Genomic DNA, 22604 nt, shown 5'->3' with positions numbered 1-22604 from the left:
TGCTTTCCCCTCTCTCCCTAATCTATCACCCATGGATTTCATGTGACCCACATAAGTTTGCATGCACTTTGCTTGTAATTTATAACATAAGGCGCAAAATTGTCGTTCTCCCATAGGTTCTCTCAGCCCATTGATATTTTGCTAGCCCACATTGTTGGCACTTTGGTTCAAATAAACACACAAAACTTTTTCACAGCTTTGAAAGTTTTTCACATTGATAAGACAAAAGGTTCTTCACATTGATAAGAGAAAAGTAGAATTGGAGGTGAGGAATATGAAACACATTAGTGTCTTAGGTCATTTTCTTAGCAGGGGACAGACAGCACATGCTTTATTAACAGTGTCACCCGTGTGATTTCTGACAAAACATCCCAATGTAAGATGAGACACAGAGGCTTTTCCTGGGGTGGAGGGTCTGGATATTAGGACATGTGGTATGTTCGGGGTGGCTTCCATTGTCATGACAACAGAAGGAGATAAGGTCCAGGTCCCACAGCAATGAAGACATGGATCACCGTGATAAGCCATCCCCATCCTGGAACAATGTGCAGCCTGAGAGGCCCCAGCTCCTGACCTGGAGGAGATGGGAACCCAGATTCCTTTGGAAACTGGATGCTCCGAGGGATCTCAGGGGAGTAGCAGGGAGTCTTCTGGTACCCAGTCCCGTTGACTCCCTGGGGTTCTGAGTTTGGGTCAGTTGGGCACTGACACTCACCCTGAGGTCATGCTGCATACTTGTGGGTATATCAGGTATCCGTGCCTCCTGCAGGGGCATGGAGTTGAGGACCCCATCTGTCAGCTCCGGTCCGCTCTCCTCTGCGGAGCTCTGTAAAGACAGTTCCCAGTCACCAGGGGAAAGCCTCAGAGCCCTGTTTTTGTAAGTTCTCTGCCCCTGTGACCCTCCACTCCAGACATGCACACACTGTGATCTGCCGAGACCTCCACTGGCGAAGAAAATGCGTGACAGCCTGAGGGCTAGGACTCCCATTGGCACAGGTAAGTGAGCCCTCTGGAACCCCATCTCCAACTACCTGCCCTGCCCTGCCCTTCCCTGGGGTGTGATCACAGCAGGACCTCCAGGTTATCTGCTGCCCTGAAAGTTGTTCCTGCCCCGGGGTTCTCCCTTCAGGTCCTCTTCCCACTACATGAAGAGGAGGCATGTGGGGTGCACAGGGATGGCCCGCAGAGGAGGCTGGCCTGGCGTGAATGGGTCTGACCCAGGCCACCTCCTCTTACCTGACGGGATCTTCTTGAAAACGGCCAGAGGTGTTGGGCACGAGTGTTGAACCGTCTACAGAGTCTGGAACAACTCTCACGGCAGGGTCTCCGGGAACCAGAGCCCTGATAACCGGGAACACAACAGGAGAACATGTTGAACTGTCAACCGTCTCTTGCCAAGTGAGTGGCAGTTGGGCTGTTGCTGGAAAGTGGGTGCCTGGTTACCGGGGTTCCAAGTTCTATTAGGAAGTGACCTCACGTCCTGGGATTGCCCCCCCCCCCAGCTCCCCTCACCTAATAACAGCTATAGATAGTCCTGTGGACTGATGACTAATCACCCACCTTCTCTGTGAAATACCAACAGTGTACACAGTGACACCAACACACCCTCTCCACAGCCCCTAGAGCAGTGGTCGGCAAACTCATTAGTCAACAGAGCCAAATATCAATAGTACAACCTTTGAAATTTCAAATTTTTTAAACTTAAACTTCTTCTAACTCTGCTTCTTCAAAATAGACTTGCCCAGGCCAAGGTATTTTGTGGAAGAGCCACATTCAAGGGGCCAGAGAGACGCATGTGGCTCTCAAGTCCAGTTTGCCGACCACGACCCTACAACTTCTGGCTGAATCCAGGGCCCCAGATCTCAGAAGACAAACTTGGGCTCAGACTCAACCCCTCTTTCTTACCTCTTCTTGACCCTGGATAAATCACTGTACTTTTCAGAGCCTGTCTCTCTCTCCTGCCTGCAAAATAGGTTATTGTAGCATGTGCTTCTTATCAATGTTCATTAGGGGAAGTAGCTATCAAGTAGGAGGACTGTCACAGGCAAACGTGCCTCCAACCCCTTCTTTCTTCCTATTGTCACCTCCTTGGTCTCTGCTTTTCTTCTGTCTGCGCGCACACACACAAGACCTAGTGCTAGGTTGCATTGTGTACAACCTGAATCTCAGTGATTTGCAGCAGCAAAGGTTAATTTCATAGCCATGTGACTTCAGTGATCTGATGGATCTAAAAAAAGAGTCCCTGTCTTTTGGATTGTTCATCATTTTTCTTCTTGTAAGGATGGGAGTAAGGACTTCCAAGCTCTTCTCTGTCAGAGTGGAAACCAGAAGTTGACATTTTTTGGCAATGGCCTGTGGTGGACATGACTTCTATTTCCCCCTTTCTAACAGCTCCAATTTCCACACCCAGCTTGTTCTGGGGGGTGTGGTTCAGGGCCCCAGAGTGGAGGTATCAGCACATCTCACTGGCCTGGCCATAGTGATGATGGCTGTATGTGGACATGTGACTTCAGTGAGTTTAATAAGATTCTTTATACTAGTGACCAGAAGAAAATTCTGGATGTTCTCCATTAAATTAGAGCAGCCAGTGAGTGAGAGAAAGAGACAGAGCTATGTCTTGGGATTGATTCCAGTCAAGGGTGCACAGCTCAGTTGCAGGCTAGATCCTTGGCCCTGGTCTGGGCAAGTGTAGTAGGCAGCCAATCAATGTCTCTCTTTCTCAAATCTATGTTTCTCTCTCTGTGTCTTCCTCCCTCCCTCCCACTCTCTCTAAAAACTAAGGGAAACTTATCCTTAGGTGAGAATTAATTTAAAAAAAAAAATTTAGTGAGAAGGATGGCACTGCCTCTTGCATTGAAACCTCATGCATGTTAGCTGAGTTCTTTAAGGCTTATTTTTTTCACGTGAAAGATGAGTTGCAAGAATAACATGAATAATAAAGTGCTTAACATAAAGAGTTGGCATGTGGTGAGCACTCAATATATATTGCCCATTGCTATTATAAATACACTAGAGGCCTGATGCACAAAATTTGTGCAAGGAGCTTGGCCCTCACAGCTGCTTTCAGCACTTGCCGACCCTCGCAGCCCAGGCTTCATCAGTAATGTCATCTAGACAGTCATTCCTCTCTTCTGTCTAATTAGCATATTAGCTCCTTATTTTATAGGATATGTATGTAAACAATCATCAGGTGGAAATACAAAGTGTGACATCAACAAGATAATCTAAAGCAGTAAGATATTAACAGGAATTGCCCAGGGACTTCCAATGCTCTTTCTCCATTTAAGCATAAATGCACGGACTTACTGATTTCTGGAAAGGAGGAACTAGGCTGAGAGGGAGCATCAGGAGCACCCACCAGGTCAGGCATGAGACTGCCTCAGTGCTCCCATCTGTGTCCTCACTAATAAGGCTCCAGGAAGGTTCTGTTTCCTGCTCCCTCCAGGTTCCTTGACTCAGATGATGCATTAATCACTACGAAGGTCTCTGCCATCCATCCAGGTCACCCACTTAGTGAGTAAAAGTTGGATTATTTGGAAGATCTCTCAGAAAACCTGTTCCCCATCCCAGATATGGGTCTCCACACGGTGAAGGAAAATAATTGGTAGGGATGTGGGTGTTTGCTGTTTTGATTTTTGTTTTCTCGGTGCAGGGCTCCATAAATCATATGCCTCAATTCACTACACCTGTTCACCACCACTCCTTGCAAGATATCTTCTTAATATTATTGTCTTTTATTACATGTAATTTCCATTCCTTTCTTCTCCCTCCATAAAGGTAGCCACTGAAAACTAGGGATGTGCACTTGAATAATTCGTGTCTCTGTATGCTTGTGTGATTTATATACACACGGTGTTGTGCTATAAACCCCATAGTGTTTCTTACTTTCTGTGCTAACACTATACTTCTTATGATCCACCCTGTTTGCTATGTGGATACTCAAATCTCTGCTTCTTTTATCTTTTTCAAAACCATTCTCTCTACACACAGATGAATTTTCTTAGTTTAATTCAAACCCTATCAATTTCTAGCTCAAAGCATTTAAAGAACTTCCCATAACAATTTAAAAAAAAAGAAGAAGAAAAAGAAAAAGAAAAAGGAAACTAGCTTATGAGGTCTACTTGTCAGCTCCTACATACATCTCCAACCTCAACCAATGTCCTTCTCTTTCCTCTGCTCCCCACACTTCAGCCCTACTGGCTTTCACTCGGTTTGTGAAATTCACAAAGTTCTTCATTTCAGAGCCTTTGCCTTCCCCCTTCCCCCCATCCCCCACCTCATCTCTTGGAAGGGCTTCCTCTGTCTCAGCCTTCAAGCCTCTCCTAACTGTGGACATTGGTGCGGCCCTTTTGGAGAGACTTTGGCAATAGTAGTCATCTAGGGCCAGGCTTCCTGGAAGCAGTGGCTCCTGGGATCTGGGGCAGAGCTTAGTGAAGGAGTGACCTCAGAGGAGAAGATGGAGGGAGGTGAGCAGAGATGTGGACTCAGCACATTACGTTCAGCCTGGTCTTGAGAGGGATGTGGAACACGAATTGTACCCATTGAATGAGTCCCATTGGAGGTAAGGAGCCAGGCTTGTCTACCCGGTGCCAGTCATCATTGGCCTCTGGCTGAGCCTACATCCCAGGGCACTGGAGGGGGAGCACCTACGCCCTCTGAATGGGGAAAGGGCTGTCAGGAGCCATGAGCAGCCAACATCCACAGCAGCTGGGAGGCGGGGATGGCTGAACCAGTCAGCAAAGTTGCACCCACTAGTAAGAGCTAAGGTGTGGACAGCCTTCGTGCTAGAAACTCATTCTTAGCAACATACTCTAGAGAACCTCCATTCACGTGCCCATGAAGGAGGACACAAGAAGTCATGTCAGCATTGTTTATGATGGAAAACTAGAGATAACCTAAATGTCCTCTGACAGGAGAATAATCACAGTAAATATATACCTAGTAAAGCAGAAAAGTAGTAGACTGGAGTATGTGTAGAAACGTGGACAAATTTCATAAAGCATGATTTCAGTGAAAAATCAACACTAAATATAACTGTGTACACAACTTTCGAGTAAAATTATAGAAACCGACTTAAAGACAAGCACAAAGTGGGTGATAATAAGTAGCTCTGGGGACAGAAAAAATGGGATGGAATCAGGAGTTCAACTGTCTCCCAACTGTCACCCTGATGTTCTACTTAAAGACACACAGGAATGGCAACATTTTAAGATTCAGTAGTAACACAGGTGATCCTAATTTATTCTACTTATATTTTATTCTTTTACATTTAATCCATAATATTCACACTTTTAAAATTACCAAAAAAAAAAATGTTTATGTGGCTATATGTACACCTAGAGTGATACTTTTTATTTTTTCTGTGTCATTTTACTTGCAAATGACAACAGAAGAAAGTACACAGACCATCCATTTTCCTTTTCTAGGCTCCAGCACAGCACTTTGCCACGTTTCATCATGTCACATGAGTTTGTTAGCCATGCTGTTCATATACAATTCCATTAACATCGAGGGAGGATGTCTATGTCAGAGAAAAATACTCATAAAAAGGTTTATGTTTCTGAGATGGAATTGGCAGGATAAGGATTGGGAACCCACTCATCCAGCTGTCTCTTTGCTGTGTATTCTAGCAAATTTTCCAGTGGTCCATTCCCACCCAGTGATGCTGATTTGAAGAACCAGGTTCGTGCTCTTAGACTCTGAGGGGCTATGTTTTGACTCAGAAGGCCTGCTTTTTCCCCTGTGGCCCAGCCGAGGAAATGTTATTCAAAAAGTGATCAGTTCAAGCTTGAGAATGAGAGGCCTATGTTATAGGTTCCCCTACTGTGATTCTCCAGGCTCTTCAGACTTAGCATAATTATATATGTGAATATTCAAATATCTAAGAGCATATTTAGTTTTAATTTTCTAAGTACTTATACATGGCCCTCCTGGTGGCTGTCCTAGTTTAGAGTCCCATCAGTCCATGATGTTTCCATTTGTCCCACAGCCTCACCAACACTTCCCATCATCACACTCTCATCTGTCACGCAGACTGGTGTAGAGAGCGCCTCATTACTTCTCTGACTACAAGTGCAATTTAATGCCTCTTCATAGCTTGTTAACGTTTTGGGTTTCCCTTTATGAAATTCTCTTTTCATATACTCTACCCATTTTTTATGTGACAGACGTTTCTTACAAACTCTACATATTAATCCCAACAAGGGACTTCAGAGAAAGTTTGCAAGTTTTAAGACAGAGCTGCTACAGACATTTGTGCTCAGGTTTCTGAGTGGATGAAAGTTTCTATTTCTCTGGGATCAGTGCCCAGGAGTGCAATGGCTGGCTTGTGTGGTAGCTGCATGTTTAGTTTTATAGGAAACATCCAAACTGCTTTCCCCAGTGGCTGTGATAGTCCACACTCCAATCAGCCCTGAATGAGCGAGTTTCTCCACATCCTCCCCGGCATCTAGTGTTATCACCGTCTTTTATTTTCGTTAGTCTCCTTGTGGTTTAACTAAACTTCTCCTAATGGTTTATGATGTTGAACCTTTTCAAGTGCGCATGGGACATGTTATAGCCTCTTCAGTGAAGTGTCTGTCCATTTATTCCGTTTAATTCTCCAGTGAAGCCCCCTGGGCCTGCAAGCCCCTCATTAGAATGCTGTAACTACAAACTCAGTCACTTTCAGAGACTGGGCAGGGCACCACTTTCTGCTGAGGAAGGTTGTGTAGTTTGTTTCTTCTCAGGAATAGGTCCTTCACCTGACTTGTTGGAACCGTGTGCACAGCGCTTTTCTCTGATTCTTGGTCAGAATGGCTAGAAATCTGTTTCTTTTACCAATATTTCTAGAGAAGCAGTTTCCCAGTTTGGTGAAGGCTATTTTGAAGTTCTTTGGTTTACTGGTTTTTGCCATTATGTTTTCCCCCTTCCTTGTTTCTTCAAGGTCACTCTGCTGCTCTCTCTAATTTGATATTTGGACACGTAGACCTCTCTTCACAGCGGTAAATCTTCCCTTAGAAGTCTATTTAAAACTAAAACTCTCTCCATTATGGCTGCTTTTGATTGGCAGCTTTTCTTGATTGTTTTTTAGTTGTGAGTATTCCATAATCTCCTCATGATTTCTTTTGAACTCAGGGTTTATGTAGAGTATCCTTCACTTCAGTTTCAGTTATACCTCTTAAGTGTCCAGATATTTGGGGATTTCAAAGCTATCCTTTATTATTGCTTCTTACCTTAGTGCATTATGTTAGAGAACATATATGCATTATGGTTCATGAATGTGTCAATGGAGAACAAACATATACTTCTTCTTTGGAATTTACTGAAACTTCCTATGTGGCATAGTACATGGTAATAATTTATATTGTTTAAAAGAATGGGTATTGTCTGTTAGGTGCTGATACAACATGTATAACAAAGCAAACAATAACATCCATTTGCCAAATTTTCTTCTGATTTTTAGGAAATCTTTTATTGCTTCTCTTTTAATAGGTCCTATTTCTTAAAAGAGGTTAAAAATTAATGCATTCTATTTTGTAAGACACGATGCTTTCCCTTAACTTAAAACACATTTAGTTACATGTATCCCTGTGGTTTCTTACACATGTGTATATTTTCCTCTACAAGATAAGCTCGTTAACATGCTCTCCCTCATCCACTACACATGGCTGATACTATCTAGTACTTTAGAATTTTTTTTCTCACACTTTTTCTGCATTCTTTTTGCCAAGAATAAACTTAGCATGGGGCCTCATTGCTCACTTCTGGGATTTTTGGTTCTGGCTTCACCCAGGACACAGACCCCTCTTAGAATCTCTAATCTCTGTATCTAAGGAGAAAAGAGCTTATCCCAAGGCCTCGTTGACAATCACAGATGAGGTAGAGGCTTTGTCACGAGGAAGAGAAAATGGCCAATGAGCTCAACCACAGCCCGACCAGCGGACCTCTCCACTGTCCGGGCACCCAGAGAGCACTTTCCAGGGAGGACCCCACTGAGTCTCTACAATAATCCTGTGAGCTTGATCCTCGGCTCACCCGTGTTTAGAGGCACAAACACTCAGAGACACGAAGTGACCTGAAGACTCACAGCAAGCAGGTGGCCGAGGGAACACTGTGCTGTGGAGGGGCAGGGTGCTCACCGGGTAAATACATGGTCCCACACCTGTTGGGTGGCACAAATGTTCTGAAATAACAGAATGATGAGGGCAAAAGCAGAGTTTTTGTTCAGGAAGCGGGCAGCTGGTATTCCACCAGTTTGTCTATTTGGTGTGCCTGGGGGTCTGCACCATAGAGGTATTTTTTTTAGGGAACCCCAAGTGGGTGGTGCTGGGGCCACTGGGCTGTTTGGCAGCTGGAGCCCAAGGCTGGGATGACTGGCCTCCGTGTTCTGCTCAGGACGCCCCATTGGGGGCCAGCCCTTGGCATCTGACCACCAGCTCTGAGTCCTGTGTGGGCGGAGTCCTGGCTCCCAGGAAGGGCAGCTGGAGAAGGTGAGAGCCTTTCGCGTTGGGAGTGTTAGGGGTCCTGAGGCCAAATTCACTTTCAATGAGTCTCCGGCTCAGCACTACCCACCTGACCGCCCACCACGGAATTGGAAATCAGCAGAGCAGTTGGGGGCTCCCACTGGGGGCCACCACATAGTTTCCAGGTTGTGAGCACATTTGTACTTAAGAAGGTTTCTCTTTGTGTTCCCAGGGTCGGTCTCTGTACTAAACTGAAACATTCACAGAAAAGGAGCTGGGCCCTCCTGTGCTTGGCGTCAGCAGGGCCACAGGCAGGGCTGAAAGGTGGAGTCGTAGTGTCTAGAGATGCAGATGGGGAAGTGCTGGACGTGGGAGGACCCTGGGCTGCCAGCTGGAAGAACTCCACGTCATTCCACACCACACCTTTGATGAGGACCAGTAGCATGTTCTGCTGGTGCTGGCCCTGCAGACCAGGCAGCTTATGCCCTCCAGGCACTGGCTTCTGGACTCCACGACCTTGTCCTTGGTTTTCTTGGGCAAAAACAGCACCTTCTTATTCTTCTCTTTGGTGAGCCCTGTCATGGACGGTGGGAGTTGCTGTGGCCCCTCCTCTGCTGTGCAGCCTGCTGACCCAGAGTGGGAGGTGCACTTGGGGGTGTTGTCGGCCGTAGGCAGGTCTTTCTTCTGCGAGTCTCTCTTCCTGTCTGTGGGCTGGGCTGCCGTCCAGTTATCCACCGGCCGCTCCATCAGCTTGGCGCCGTCGTCCTGGCTAATGGAGGACAAGCCCCACTCACTGATGGGGAGCTAAGTGGGGTGTCAAGGCCTCCTTGGCGACCAGAGAGGTATGGACAGAGGGATGGACAAAAGCACGCTGCAGCCCAAGGGGGCCCATTATCTGAGTCTCCTGACATGTCTGAGGACTGTTGCACTATCCCAACTTTCACCCACTGCCCTGAAGGGAATGAACCATAGGACTCCTCCTGGGGGCTCTTCTGCTTGTCAGAGAGCAGGGCTTCCTCGATGGGCAGCTGGGAGGCACAGTTGGCCCCGTGATGTACTGTGTGATTCTCGTCACAATGTCCAGCACAGCCTACATGGCGCTCTGGGCCTCCAGCTTGTGGAACAGGTCCCGCCAGGCCAGGTCCTGGAAGACCCTGTTGTCGCGGTAATGCACGGAGGCCAGGTGCCTGGCCACGGGGTGGGAACTCAGCGGGATGACCAGGAAGCGCATGTAGCCCAGCCAGCGGAGCATCTTGTAGGACAGCAGCTCCAGGAAGATGCGCAGCACAGCGCTGAAGTAGTTGTGCCCCTGCCACCAGGATCTTCACCGGCTCCGGGGGCTGGAATTGTAGTGACAGTGTCTCCATATCCACCCGATGATGGAGCTGAAGGCTACTGGGACATCAGCATGGGAGCAGGTGCACCAGAAGGCAGAGTGTGCCCCTGCAGGGTGTCCGAGGGGAACTGCTCCTGATGGTTGGAGGTGTTGAGGAGGAAGGTGTTCTCCGGCAGCTGGTCATCAGAGATGAGGACGTGGTTCAGCTAGTTGTACGTGGTCTTCCTGGGGATCTGCAGCTGGCTCCCTGGGTCCGGCAGCGCTAGGCTGTTGGCCGCTTGTTCTGCGGCTGTGCCCTCTGCCACTCCTTCAGGTGCCTGCCCCAGCCATGGAGGCCGGGATGCTTCCCCGTGGCCTTGGTGGAGGGGATGATGAGAGCTTTGTCTTGGTGATGAGCCCACTGGGCAGCAGCAGCTTGGTGAGTATGTCCAGGGCTGAGGGCTCTGCCTCGAGCTGTCCTTGGGCTCTGCTGGCTGCTGCCCTGGGTGGGCATGCTCTGAGGCGCTAAGTGGGAGACCCTGTCACTTGGCTATTGCTGCCTGGGCTTGGTCGTCTCGGGCACTGCAGCCAGACTAGGAGGCTCCTTTGTTTGTTTTGTTAACCTTCACCTTATTTTTCCACTGATTTTTTAGAAAGAGTTGAAGGGAGAGGGGGATATAGAGAGGGAGTAAAGCATCGATGTGAGAGAGACACATGGATTGGTTGCCTCCTGCACATGCCATGACCAGGACTGGGGATCAGGCCTATAATTGAGACATGTGTACCCTTGACCAGAATGGACCGGGACCTTTTAGTCCATGGACCAACACACTAGCCCCCAATGAAACCTACTAGGGCTCGGAAGCTCTTCCTGCCTCTAGGCACCATGGATGCTCCCATGTCTTTTTCTAAACATAAATGTGACAGGCCTTCACAGTATGGCCTGAGCTTGGCCTTGATGGTGCTGAGAAGGCTGTTCTCTTCCTCCTTATCTGGGCCATTGTCGCTGGTTCTCCAGCATGTCAGGCAGAAGGTGCAGGTCCTCCTCCACTCGGGGACATGATCCTGCTCTGAGTGTAGGACCCACTCGGATACTTGGGCCCTGCTTAGCCAAGCTATGCCTTTCTGATTTAAGTTTGGATGCCTTGTCATGGGCATAGTTGTGACTTTCAATAGTTACTGCTTCTTGAGCTTCCCCATGTCAAAGTTGTCCTGGTCTGGGTCCTACCCATGGCGGCATCTTCACTGGCCTCCTGCTCCGAGAAGCTCTCATACTCCTCCTTAGAGTAGTGATTTGTGGACTTGACCTTGGGCCAGCCTGCATGACACTGTCCTCATGGCAAAGGTACAGACACAGGAGAACTTGGGGTTGGAGCTGCTGTGGGCCACCGTGTTCCAAACACTGTCGCTGGGATGATTGATGCCTGAGGCTCATGTGTTCTCTCACACTTTGGCCAGATTTGCAGGTTATTGTTGGCTCTGGGGCCTGTGGATGCTTCCCATCTTTGTCTGTGAGCTGGAGTGTGCTAAGCCTTCAAAGAGCAGCCTACGCTTTAGCTTGGGGTTGCTGAGGGTCCTGTCCTCCTCCAGGTCACTGTCATTAAACTTTTCTAGGGAATCGTATAGCATGTCCAGATCCTCCTCCAACTTGGGGGCATGCTCGAGTCCACAACCTCCTTGACTATTTGAACTTGCCCAGCCATGCCATGACTTTCTCCTTGATATTTTGTGGCCTGGTAATGGATGTCTTTCCTAATATCCATGGCCTCTGCTCCTTGGACATCCCCATGTTAATGCCCTCCTTAGTTAGGTCTAGCCCATGGGTAGCATTGTTGCTGGCCTATTAGTTAACTCATGACTTGGGCTTGCATCTGACCTGTATGGCACTGACCTCCTGGAAGATGGGCTGGCTGGACAGGGAGCAGATCCAGATCTCGGCCACTTTGGCAGAAGCCTCCTTGATGTTACTGCAGAGGCATAGCCCCTGGCCACCCTTGAGGAGTCGCTGCCTGACCTTGGCCATTTGGATGGTGCCCACAGGGAGTGTCTTGTAGCTCCAGATGACCTGTTTTGTAAAGCACTTCCTCCAGTTCACAGGACCTGTAGCTTGTTGCCTTCTCTCTTAAGGAAGCTGGGGTCTTGCAGTGAGGTCAGCCCCAGGTCTGTCTCCAGTTGTCCACTGTGGAACAGCCCACTCCCATCTTCATGTTGCTCACCACTGATATGAGGTTGGAGCCCTGCATCTTCATGGCAATCACCATGGAGATGAGGTCCTTCTCCAGCTCTTTTAAGACCACCATCTTCACTAAGGTCAGGATGCACAACCTGGGAACGAATCTGAGGTTAGAGCTGTCCAACTCGGGGTAGCAAACAAGTTCTGAGCATTGGTGTGTTGAGCCCGGGCATGAGTCTGGGGTGCAGGGAGTTGTAGAGACCAGTACTGTGGGCATCAAAGAAGCTGCAGCTGCTTGCCCCATACAGGTCTTTTCTGTATTCTGAGGTGATGGTTTCTCTTCCCCTGTTGGGACAGAGGAGAGACATTCTGTCAGGGACAGCTTATCACCTGCCAGCTGGGTTGGGTGCTGTAGTGCAGACCGAACTCCTAAGCACTCAGAGATTGTTGTCAGGAGGTGGGACACGAGTGATCCAAGGACAGCGTTGCTAAAGGGACCACATGCTCTCTGACTAGCTCAGGGAAGGCCTGTGTGGTGTTCTTGCAAACTCAGAGACCTAAAGATATTACAAAGGGTGTTCTGAAATGAAAACATTTAGCTAAATGCAGTTTATGGTGGGTAGTCATGTCCTAAGCTGGCATCTTCCCTGACTAAGGTCAATCTTTATCTTAACTGAGACTGTCTATTGTCTTTTGGCATCTATTGTAATGTCAAAGAAATTTCCCTTTTTCCGGACCCCTCAAAGCATAGGCAATGCTCTGTGGAGCCCACAAATGCCCCCATTGTTCCTGAGTTAAGTGTTGACTTGTAACTCTCCTATGTCCACCTATGTAAAAGGATGTCTGTGTCATTTTACTGTTTATCCAGTCACATAGGATTCCCCACTTTGATTTCTCTGGACCCTAATATATCACCACTGGATTCCATGTTACCAACATACATCTCCTATTTTGATTGTAATGTATCGCATAAGGTGCACAACCACCATTCTCCAGAGCATTCTCTCACCAATCGATGAGATTTTCTTCCCACCAATTGTTGCCAGCTGGGCTTAAATAAACTCACAAAAATTCTTCTCAAGTTTGAGTGTTTCTTACTTTGACATTTACTTGGCATAGTGGGTCAGGATCCCAAAGAACCTGCTCCACCCCCCTCCCAGACCAAACTGTGGACCCATTTGTTCAATCCTTAGGATTGAACAAAAAACCCATTGAACCCACTGGCTCCCCACCGATCAGGTGAACGTGGGTGAATTGTGTCTTAGACCAAGGACTTTCCCTTGCTGGTGGTAGAGGGTTTGATTTATTTGAGCTGTATTTTGAATACTCCAGGTGTAACTAAGATTAAGGGTTGAGGAAACTCAGGCTAAGACAAGGCAGAGGAACAATGGGTGCCTGGTTTTATATTGTGGTTTTCCAATTGGAATTGCTTTTTGGGAATCTGAGAAAAATTAACCTTTGCTGTATAAATTAAAGTTGAACTTAATCAGCTCCAAAAATACAGGGCCTTGTCTTCCCTCCAACTTGAATATCGGGTATTCTTTGGTGACTAAGAATCTCTGTGGAGGTAGCAGGTCATTCCTCATGATGTGCAAGGGCCCCAAAGCAAAGATTTAAACTCAACTGCAATTAAAGTGACTGGTTCTGGTCGGGGAGCACCCATAAATTTTGGTCAACTAGTTCTCTGAACCCTCTGCTTGTTTTAGACAGAGGAGAAAAACCGAGGCACATAACAGGATTGAATGTTACTTGAGGGATGAGAGCCTCATGAAGCTCAACTATAAGCAGTACATGTTGACCAACTACATTATATTACAATCTTAGAAAATTTGCTCAGATTCTGCAGATATCAGAAAAACAAACAAAACAACAATAAGAACACACACACACACACACACACACACACACCCCTACAAATCAACAACAATAAAACACACCTAAAATTAACATAGTATTGTGCCTCCAAGGAGATGCCAGATCCCAGCCCTCATTAATTCTCCTGATAGGAAGCTTTTACTTGCAAGTGTTCACAGAAATGGGAAGATTTAACTAGAAAATATTCCTCCTAAAAATGGCCAAAATGCAGTTTCATTTGCATGCTTAAATTAATTTTTTGGCATGCAATAAAAATTAGAAAATTGCCAGGTCTAACATTAAAATGAATGAATGAATGGAAGCATATCTTGATTTGGAAATGAGTAGATCCTAAAGAGAAGCACATATAAATTCTTTTTTAAAAATATTAAGGAATTGGAAACTGTCTCTGAACTCCTTCAAAGCCAATGAATGCCAACACCCATCTTCCCCCACTATATCCTTGCCCTTTCCCTCCCTTCTTCCTTCCCCTTCAGTCCCCTCCACTACCACTCCCTACTGACTTCAGGAATAATGAAAATAGGAATTCCAATGTTCCCTTTGGAGAAAAACTTGTCTCAGCAAAAGAGGAACCAGCAATTGTTCCTGATTTTCTCAATGGCCCTGATGAGTTCTCAAAGGCATTTATCTGTCAGAACATGTAATCCTGGCTATTCTAACCAATTCCAATGAATATAACTAATGGTTTCTGCCAGCAAATGCAACCCAATTTCTAAATAACATTTGTAAGAAAATTCCTATAGCAAAGTCTGTCCACTGTTAGAATCATAGGAAACTGAAATAAGATGTAGTAAAAGGGGGGGGGGCGGGCACAAAACAACCATAGGGTTGGCCCAAGGGTGTTTCCCCTTCTCACTGATAGTTTCGGAGAAGTTGAAATGATCATAGAAAGGGAGCCACTGAGACCTTTGGAGATAGATACTGGGGCTACTTTATTTGTTCCTAACCACATCCAACTAGGAGGAATTTTTATTTTATTATTCTTTTTACTGTTTAAAGTATTACATATGTTTCCTTTCTCCCCCATGGACCCCTGCCCAGCCACTCCCACCCCCTAGCACAGGGGTCTTCAAACTACGGCCCTCGGGCCACATGCGGCCCGCAGAGGAGTCTGATCCAGCCCGCCAGGTTTTTTGGGCAGTGAGCGCAGCCGAGGTGTTACAGTAGGAATTAGTAGTTCATATAGTCCGGCCCTCCAGCTCTCTGAGGGACCGTGATCTGGCCCCCACTTTAAAAAGTTTGAGGACCCCTGCTAGCACATGCTCCCACATGCATCCCCAGTGTCCGTGTCCATTGGTCAGAGTAAAGCTTCTGTGTAAATGGCAGGAATATTTAACCAATGTCTGTTTTTAATGAAAACCTGTTTCCAACTAGGGAATGTTATAGCAATATTAGCAATATTAGCAAATATATATCTTTGCTAATAAAATCTGACCCAATTCGACTGATAGGGAGAAGTGTTTTGTTTGTTTATATGCTTTATGAAATCAGTGATACTCATACATGCTTTATCCAGAAGGGTCATATGTATTTAAAAATAAATGAACATGATATCGAACCCAACAGAGCCTGAGATGATCCCAGCGGTATGTCCTCAAAATTGGCTTCCTGGCTGCACCCAGATTTCCCCAGGGGCTCTGGAAAAGGATACGCTGGCAGAGGCATGCACAGACATGGAGACGCAAGGGGGAGATGGTGAGCATTCGGCAAGTCAGATGGGCAACAGCATTTGTCTGAAAAGGAGCCCAGAGTTGGAACCACATTCATGCACCTCTGCCCAATACCCACCCAGGGTGGAGGGAGCTGGGCCCCATTGTTCTGATGTCAGGTTTATGGAGTTCAGAAACCCAACCCTCAATGGAAAATGGGGAAACTGATGTCCATAGAGTGGCAGGTGTTACCCCATGTCCCTGATATTCAGAGCCCAGAGTTCAGGAATGTTCAGACCTTCCAGGCCAAGGCTTCAATCTCTCCAACAGAGTTGGTCTGGACATTAGAAATCCTGACATACTGGGAAGCTCCTGCCTGCTCCTCTATATCTGGGGGCCGGGGTAGGAGGGGAGGGGGGTGCTTTGTTCTGGGATCCAGAAAGAGCACTAGCTGGTTTTTCTGTTTGTTTGTTTTGTTTATTACTAAGAGGGATTTTTATATTATTTTACTTTATTTTTATTGTTTAAAGAATTACATATATTTCCATTTCCTCCCATGGACACCCTGCCCAGCCACTCCCACCCCCTAGCACACACTCCCATACCCCCAGTATCTGTGTTCATTAGTTATGCTTATATGCATGCATATAAGTCTTTTGGTTAAACTCTTTATCCCCCCACCCACTCTCCCCTGCTTTCCTATCAAGATTTGAGGATCGGTTCAATGCTTCTCTTTCTCTAGATCTATTTTTGTTCATCAGTTTATGTTGTAAATTGATTGTACTTTCGCAACACCCATCAGCCAATCAGGAGTGATTGTGCAAATTAACCCAACCAAGATGGCAGGTTAATTTGCATAAATAAGCACCAAGCAGCCTTCACTCCAGCAACCAGGAGAAGGAAGGCCCATTCTTGCAAAAATCTTCATTCATCAGGCCTCTAGTATTCAATAAATGGCATTGAGATAACTGTATAATTATTTGGAGGGAAATGCAAGCTCAATATCTTGTTTCTTAACAAACATGTTCCAAACATACCAAAGATTAAAATAACTTAATGTGCCATTTTCCTATTAAAAAATATAATATATAAGAAATTTTAAAAAATTAAATTTGGAAAAATAAAGCGGAGCACCTATAAATAAGTTACATTGAATCTGGCTGAATGAACATAGATAACAACTCATATTTTGAGATGTGAAGGATGAAAAAAGCCACACTATAAAGTCTAATTCAGAGAGCAATGCAGAAGGAGAGCTGCATGTGCAAAGGCCCTGAGCTGGGTCTTTGCTGTATTTATGGAATTAAATATGGGTCAGTATGGCTGGAGTGAAGAGGAGAGTGGAGGAATATAGCCTTGTGTGGGTAAGAATGGGTCAGGCCATTGCTAAGTTTTGTAATTTTATATTTTGAGTGTCATGAGGAGCTTTAAAATGTTTAAGAGTGTATATATATTTAGTAACTGCTCTTTTATTTGCATTTTACAGTAGTATTTTAATAATTAGCTCTGTCTTTTTCTTTTTAATTAGATACTTTTTCAGTGCCTTTTGCATGAATCATTTTGGTAATATTGAAACACACTCACAATACCGGTATAAAATTTTAAATTAATTTTCAATTATTTTATTTAGACTTTTATAATTATATTTATAAATGAGGCTTATTTCTAGTTCCTTTTTTATGTGCCATCCCTATTACCTTTCTAAGATGATTTGTTAGCATTAGAGTCTGTCTGAAGCTTGTATTCACTTATTGTCAGCTTCCACTATTTGAAATTTGTTGACTCTTCTTCAATAACTTATGAAGTAATTTTTATAGAGATCCTATGGAATCCATTTTCCCAAAATATCTTTTTAATACATTGCAATCTATTGATTATGAACAAACATTCCAATGTGAATAATTCAAGCAATACAAGAAATTGGGATAGAATGAAAGTAAAAGTCATTTCAAGTTTTGTCATACAGGCACTGTCAACATTGTGGTGAACACGCTCTCACTTTTGTGCTCTCAGTCATCTTGATGCATTTTTAAGAAAACATCAAGGCCCTATGTGAGGGCAACTTTCTCAAGTCAATATTGTCATTTATTACCTATTATTTCTTCTTGAATAACCTCATATTTCACCCTGCATGGTTTTTCTTTAATCTTAAAATTAAAAATTTACTAAGTTTCATTCAGTGGTGTTTCTCCTTCATTGATTAATCTGACTTAGAATGTGTTTTCTAATCTAAAACTTATGCCTCCTCAAAAAATTAAATTATGTCTCAGAAAAATAAATAAATAAATAAATAAATAAATAAATAAATAGAAATATGCCTGCTCTCATTTTACGTGAATCTTCTTTAATTCTTTATTTTTAAAATATGTTTTTATTGATTTCAGAGAGAAAGGAATAGGGATAGAAACATCAATGATGAGAGAGAATCATCAATTGGCTGCATCTTGCATGAACCCTACTGGGGAACAAGCCCACAACCCAGGCATGTGCCCTGAACTCCTGGTTCATAGGTTGACATTCAACCAATGAATCACACTGGCCAGTTTCATTCTTTATTTCTGTCATATGTCTTAGAATTATAAGGTTACTATATTGGATATCAATCAACATTTCATTTTGATGACTCTACTCCATCGCCCCTAAAAAAAACCCTGCAGTAAACCCAACCTGCCTCTTTGAAAATAAATAGATTAAAATATTGTTTAAATAGACTCAACTGTCTAAAAGAAGAGTATCATTCCTAATATTCAAGTGAATAATATATTGTATTTATGCAAAAGATTATATGAATAAAGAGAAAACTTAAAAAATTAATTCATGATATTCATGGCAGGAGTATATTGCACTTGTCAGAAGAGAATGATCCATTATTATGAAATTTTGCTTCTGTGTGAAAAATAAGATTGTGAAATAAAGGAATATAGTGGAATCATGACTGACTTTTGGCATAGACTAGAATAAACTGAAAATTAATTAAAGACATAAATATAAGAGGTGAAACTATAAAACCCATAGAAGAAGCTGTAAGCAGCCTAAGCTGTTGGCTGAGTGGACTGAGGGCTGTCCCAGGTATCAAGAGGTTGATTCCAGGTCAGGTCACATGCCTGGGTTGTGGGCTTAATCCAAAGTAAGGGGGTACAAGAGGCAGCCAACCTATGTTTCTCTCTCATTGATGTTTATATATATATATATATATATATATATATATATATATATATATATATATATATATATATATCTTCCTCTGTTTCTAAAAAACAATAAAAACATATTTTTAAGAAAACATAAGCAGTCAGCACACTAACATTTGTCTTAGCAATATTTTTTCTGATACATCTCCTCAGGCAAGGGAAACAAAATAAAAAATGGACCAATGGAACTACATCATACTAAAGAAATGTATGCACAACAGAGGAAACCATCAACAAAATTAAAAAAAAAAAAAAAACCTGCTGAATTGGAGAAAATATTCACCAATAATACATCTGATAAAGGGTTAATATCCAAACTTTATAAAGAACTTAGCCAACTCAAGACAAAAAAAAAAAAAAAAAAAAAAAAAAGTTCCTTCTAAATTGGCAGCGTCCCCTTGATCCCTGTCCTTGGTTTTGTGGGGAAAACCCTGTCCTTTGCTTTGGTGACCACAGCAGCTCCGTGGACGGCATGGCTGCTTCCTCACCACTGCTGGGCAGCCTGCTGAAGCCACATCATCTTGGTGCTGAGATTCTGCCTTGGGGAGGTGGTAGTGTGGCGTCTTTGGTGGTGACACCTGTATGGCGAGGTGGATGAACGCATGCTGACACCCAAGCGGACTTCGTGGTCTGTGTCTCCTGATGTGGCCCAGGACAGTCCCACTCTTTCAAATGCCATCATCCCCACGAAGGGAATGAAGCAGAAGGACTCTTCTTCATCGGAGTGCTTCTGCTGGTAGGAGAGCATGGCTTTCTTGATGGGCAACTGGTGGGAACAGCTGACCCCCTACATGTACTTGGTGATTGGTAGCACATGCCCAGAGTGTCCTGCACGCCCTCCCGGCCTCCAGCTTGGGGAACACGTCCCCCAGACTAGGTCTTAGAAGAAGTTGTAGCGGTAACCCACAGAGCACAGGTACCTAATCACAGGGTGGGAACCCAGTTACCCAGTCAGGCTTCTCATGTCACAGCAGCTCCATGAAGACCCACATGGAGTAGTGTTGTGCCCCTGCCACCACGATCTTCATTGGCATCGGGGGCTGGGGATTGTAGTGAGAGTAACTGTATCCCTGAGAGGATGTTGCTCAGGACACACTCATGATCCACTATCGGTAAACTTCTCTAGAGAATCATAGAGCAAATCTACGTCCTCCTCCACATCAGGGACATCCTCCAGAGACGCCTCCTCTGAGTCCAGGTCTGTCTCCCACGTTTGAAACTGGCTCAGCCACACCCCAACTTTGATTTTGGCATCTTGTTGCCTGGTCATTAATGCCCATCTTACTCTTTCTTCGTGCTGCTTCCTGGGCTCTTCTACTTGGAAGTCCTCCTCATCCTGGTCCTGCCTCTGCCCAGGATCATGGCTGGCCTGCTGCTCGGAGATGGTTGTGCATTCTGTTTCAGAACAATGAACCCTGGGCTTGGCCTCCTGGTTGCTGTGAATGAGGTCAATGGGCTGGCTGGACAGTGAGGAGATGCTGAGTATAGCTACGTGCCTACATGCCTCCCTGATGGTGGAGTGGAGGCTCAAAACCTGGCCATCCTCAGGGGCTCCCTGCATCACCTCAGCCATGTCGATGGTGCCCATGGCCAGCGTCTGGTAATTCAATTTGGTCCGGTTTTCACGACGCAACTTCTTTTGCAGCAGGATCTGCAGTTGGTTGCCTTCCCTCTTGATGGAGTGGGGGTACTTCAGGGAGAAGGTCAGTGCCAGGTCGGTCTTCACTGGTCTTCTGGTTGGCACCACAATGTCATCAGACCTCAGGACAAACTGTGAGCCCGCAATCCTCACCGCGATCACTAAGGAGGTCAGCTCCTGGGACAGCTCCTTGAGAATCAGCAGCGTGGTCAAGGTGAGGCTGCATAGCCTGGGCACACAGGTGGGGTTGGAGCAGTCCACCTCCCAGGCTCCAAAGAGGTTCATAGGCACCAGTTTTATGCTGGCAGCTCGCATGCTGTCTCGGCCAGCGGATGATGGTGAAGCTGTAGCTGCAGGACTCACAGAGGTGGTCTTTCTACCCTGTGTTGGGAGAGGGGGCACATGCCATCAGTGGCAATTCATAAACTGACAAGTAGGTGGGGCTGCAGCTCAGATGAACCCCCAGGCACTCAGTGATTGGTGGCAATAGGTGGGACAGGAGTTCTAACCTGGCAGCCTTGCAAACTCAGAGACCTAAAGTGACCACAAAGGATGGTCTGAAATTAAAACTTTTAAACTAAAGTAAAAGCAGTTTATGGTGGGCACTCACATCCTAGGCCTGCATCTTCCCTGACAAGGCTCAATCTTTACCTTAACTGAGTCTATTGTCATTTAGCATCTAGAACACATATGTCAAACACAAGGCCCGCGGGCCAAATCCAGCCCGCCAGGCCTTGCAATGTGGCCCGCATCGCGCTGTCATCACTGCACTCCGCTGTCAGTTTATGACATTGTCAGTTTATGACTGTTCAGTAAACCATTCGGGCCGCGATTTAGGCTGGATTTTAGATTTTGGCCCCTTCTCTGATTGAGTTCGACACCCCTAATCTAGAATAACATATCCTCAGAATGTCAACATAATTTTCCTTTCCTCAGACACCTCCAAGCACAGGCACCGCTCTGCTCTCTGCAGAGACCACACATCCCCTCGTTGTTGGGTTCATTGTTGACTGTTAACTACCCTGCACACACCCAGTGAAAGAAGTATGTGTCTACCATTTTACTGTTCCTCCAACCTCAGGGTTTTCCCCACTTTGCTTTCTCCTGGCTCCCTAATCCATCACCAATGGAGTTCATGGGACCCATGTAGGTCTCTAGTTTGAATTTTAATATATAAAATAAGGTGCAAAGCTGCCATTCTCTCTATTCATTGAGATTTTGTTTCCTGGCAATTGGTGACACTTTGGCTAAAATAAACTCACAAAAATTCTTCACAGGTTTGAAAATTTCTTACATTGACATGAGAAAAGATACTTGGCAGGAAAAGTAGAATTGTAGGTGAGGAATAATGCAACACATTAGTACCTCCGGTTATTTCTTAGTGGAGGATGGACAGCATCTCCCTGTATTACAGCATCAGTCCTGGGATTTCTGACAAAATATTTCATTCTAATATGGCAACACAGAGGCTTTCCTGGGGTGGGAGGGTCTGGATATTAGGAAAATTGGGTTGTTAAGACCAGCACTACTGATATGGCAACAGGGCGGGATCATATCCGGGTCACACAGCAACGAAGAGATGGATTGCTAGCCCTGATAACAGGTCCCCCTCCTGGTATGTTGTCAGCCCAGGGAGGCCCCAGCTCCTGACAGGGAGGGTCCATGGGGATGTGATCCTCCGGGCAGCAAAGGGCAAAGCAACAGACTTGGTACCTTGAGCTCCACTTCCTTTTGGGAAAAGCATCCCCACTAATCACCATGATGTGTAAGAGTGGGAGAAGGTGTGTAAGGATTGTCAGGACAACATACATGGTCACGTGGAAATGGGCATGAGAAAGGGAAAGTCTGGCTCTAGCTGGTTTGGCTCAGTGGATAGCACATTGGCCTGCGGACTGAAGGGTCTTGTGTTCAATTCTGGCCAAGGGCACATGCTTGGGTCGCAGGCCTGATCCCCAGGAGGGGGAGTGCAGGAGACAGCCAAGGAAAGTTTCTCTCTCATCATTGATGTTTCTACCATTCTCCCTCTCCCTTCCTCTCTCTGAATTAAATAAATATATTAAAAACAGCCGAAGCCGATTTGGCTCAGTGGTAGAGTGTCGGTCTGTGGACTGAAAGGTCCCAGGTTCGATTCTGGCCAAGGGCATGTACATTGGTTGCGGGCACATCCCCGGAAGAGGGTGTGCAAGAGGCAGCTGTTCAATGTTTCTCTCTCATCGACGTTTCTAGCTCTCTATCTCTCTCCCTTCCTCTCTGTAAAAAATCAATAAAATATATATTTTTTAAAAAAAAAAAAAAACAACAACAACAGGAAAGTCTTT

General features: G+C 45.4%; 1 pseudogene across 1 annotated transcript; it reads right to left on the bottom strand.

Moving 5' to 3' along the window:
- Positions 1-8740: 8740 nt before the first annotated feature.
- Positions 8741-20601, bottom strand: LOC311610837 (phosphofurin acidic cluster sorting protein 2-like; annotated as a pseudogene). The gene is made up of 5 exons: positions 19755-20601; positions 11955-12064; positions 11636-11824; positions 10988-11087; positions 8741-10261 (listed from the first exon to the last, which is right to left on the bottom strand). The product of its transcript is annotated as a phosphofurin acidic cluster sorting protein 2-like (transcript).
- Between the last annotated feature and the right edge of the window lie 2003 nt (positions 20602-22604).

Source organism: Pipistrellus hanaki, assembly GCF_964339955.1.
Source record: "Pipistrellus hanaki genome assembly, chromosome: 16".
NCBI lineage: Eukaryota > Metazoa > Chordata > Mammalia > Chiroptera > Vespertilionidae > Pipistrellus > Pipistrellus hanaki.
This window is presented reverse-complemented; position numbering and strand designations above follow the sequence as displayed.